Raw genomic sequence first — 2,963 nt, 5'->3', positions numbered from 1 at the left:
CCCCCCCCACCTTCTCCCTTTGATACACTGGTCCTCCCGTTAATGATCACCCCCCTATATCACAGAAGATGATACTTCCAATAATAAATTAAATGCCATTCTGTTTACAGGATACTATCTTGCTGTAATCAGAGTATATAATATTGTTGGAAGTATCGATATTGTTATAGGGCGTGATTCTAAAGTGGACCAAACACGGGTTCTCCCTAATGATCTCAGTGTAACCAACTACACGACCCTCTCTCCTTTATGCCTACCTGTTCGGCGCATTCATAAGGCACTTTAAGCTTCCTTTTATGCGTAAAAATATTGGCTGCCCTAGAGTACTTATAATCTATGCAGACTTGTTATAAACTGGGCTCTTGTTTATGATTTAGTTGGCGTTTAAGCCATTACGATCATTATATTATCACGGCACAGACTGGCGATTGCTTCTAGATAACACACAGCTCTTGTATTGGGAACAATGGCACTGTGTCTCTTTGCTACCCCCACCCCCTAAGAAAAAAGAAGAAAAATATCAAGAAGAAAGAAGAAAAGAAACTATTTGGCACTGAGTCTTAAACATCACATACAATGAATCGAGTTGGCGAATGCACGTACGGACTAAGACTGTTTTGTGTGTATGTACTATCGGCTCATATAATGTCAATGAGCTAAAAGCCATAACCACGGTGAACTTAGCCTACAGTTTTCGGGGGCTCCATTTCTTATGTAGGTGACCTAGTTAACGGAGAGGTGTCCTGGAGAGTACAGCGATGTCATTTAGCGAAATGTCAAACTTAATATTCCAGAAAAATATAGTCTGATTTTGACGTCGTGTTTTCTAATGCTGAGAAGTCTTAAGAGAAGCAATACTGAATATCAAAGGAACTAACAATATTGCTCATGGTCTCGGTACCGTCGAGAGGGCAAGAGTCGACGAAACCTCTATTCACACTAATTGGTCGCTTTTAAAAGCGAGCGTGCTAACCCAGATTTCGGGGGTTTCCAGAAATCTTGACCAACACCAAAAGTGGGCATTACCCCACCTACAGGAGAAGTTTGGTTTCATAGATGTGTGTATTTGTTTGGTAATAGAGAAAACTCTCCTTGTCTTTTAAAGAAACAGAACAAGGGGCAAAAACTTTACCTTCGATTTTCTCAAAACAGAATTTTTCGGGATAGCCCTCTTGTGCTTAAAAGCAACCAATTATCCCCTTCAGAACCACCCTTCGCTCCCGTCCTACCCAAAATGTTTTTCTGTGTTCCCCTGTCAGGTTGTAACCTGGAAACTGGCCCCTATTTTGCGCCCCCCCCCCTTCCTATTTTGGATATATTTACATGCTTAATACCATGAAAAATGGTTTGGAATGACTACTGGGTTCGATCACCCATTTTAAACAGACCTAGGTGCATACGAGCTCAAATCAACGGTAAGCCAAGTTCATATAATTTATAGTAGTTGAGACCGGGGGAATTGGCTTTCCTGTTAAACCCTCTCGATCCCCCTCACTTCTATTATTATAGTTTAAGTGTTTCGTTTTTGTGCATGTGTCCTTGTATTGATGAATGAGAACGAGATAATACAGAAACGACTCCTTTGCCAATCTATCAAAGCTAATCGATAACGTGATTAATGATTGAGTGGCTCAAAAGTGGCCTCGGTCGCCGCGTGGTCGGGGTACCTCGCCAGTCCGTCGGAGTTGAGTACATTCCGGACGTTCTATTAGCCTACTTCAGTTTGTTTAGGCGTGTGGCCTTGGAGATCCCTGTGTGTCCACCTTCCTGTAGTGGAGTCGTGAGCTCAATAGATAGAGCGCTTGGCATTTTTAGTTTTAGTAAGAGTTTTACGTACTTACAGCACAATTAGGTGTTATGAGTACCGACGATTAGAGATGATACAACAGAGTAACAAACATAAAAAAATAAGGAGGAGAGATAAGGGCGATGGATGTTTGATAGGTAAGAAGGAGCAAATCACAAGGGTGTCGAGGAACTCATTTTGAATCTTCATATGATTGTAAAATTTTTACTCCCCCGCGCCGTATCCCACCTCTGTTGAGACAAATTAAATCACTTAGCTGATCCTGACTTTCAGGGCCAACTCGGGCATAGCGGGGTGCATAATCTCCATCCCCCCTCCAAAAACTTAAAAGAACCCAAACAAACAAACAGATAAACAAAGAAAAATAAACACCCACACACAAATACATGTACTTTCCACTCAGGAATCAAACCCATGCTTTCTGTACGCGATAGCGTCGAGTCATTACTATTGCAAACCGAATATGGATAATTTTGAAGTCCTGCCATTGATGCTTGTGATCTTTTTGGTTTAAAAGTCTTATGACTCATTGAAGGCGTGCATTCTGATCATTTGAACAACGCGTGCAAACGAACTGTTTTCCGGCACTTACACAAAAAAGAGAAGAAAAATAACTTCGTTATTTAAGTAGATTTTTTTCCACTTCTACTCCCCTGATCTGAAACTTTTAAAAGGCAGGCGACAGCATACTCTTACGTAGGCATTTGTTGTGAAATAGATATGCACATTAAATCGTGTTTCGGATTTGTGTGTGACGCTTTGAAATGAGCTGCAACATTACCTTTGGTTAGTAAATCTCAAGCGCTCATGGTGACCTACAGGCTGTTTGTGATGTTTTACCGCATGCAAAAGAAAAAAATAATTAAAAGCCTTTTTCAGACCCTGTAACATATTATTAGGATATCGTTTTATTATGAGGGGCAATCTGCATTCATCTTCAAAGCACAATGTGAAAACTCTCGTGCCTTCTTCACACAGTCCATGTATGCGTGTGTGCATATGTATGTATGTTCTCTTTCTTTCTCTCTCTCTCTCTATCTGTGTGTGTGTGTGTGTGTGTGTGTGTGTGTGTGTGTGTATGTATGTGTGTCTCTGTGTCTCTGTGTCTCTCTCTATAAGTGTGTGTGTGAGTGTGTGTGTATGTGTGTGTGTGTGT

The 2,963-nt window shown here is 41.1% G+C and overlaps 1 protein-coding gene across 1 annotated transcript in view; it reads left to right on the top strand.

The window, feature by feature from the left end:
- Nucleotides 1-2,963, top strand: part of LOC101862023 (stAR-related lipid transfer protein 9) — a gene marked incomplete at its 3' end in the record, with an annotated part of 30,726 nt that overhangs the window by 14,850 nt on the left and 12,913 nt on the right.

Source organism: Aplysia californica, unplaced genomic scaffold (assembly GCF_000002075.1).
Source record: "Aplysia californica isolate F4 #8 unplaced genomic scaffold, AplCal3.0 scaffold00102, whole genome shotgun sequence".
Classification (NCBI taxonomy): domain Eukaryota; kingdom Metazoa; phylum Mollusca; class Gastropoda; order Aplysiida; family Aplysiidae; genus Aplysia; species Aplysia californica.
Note: the sequence above shows the minus strand (reverse complement) of the source record. Positions and strands in the feature narration are given on the sequence as shown.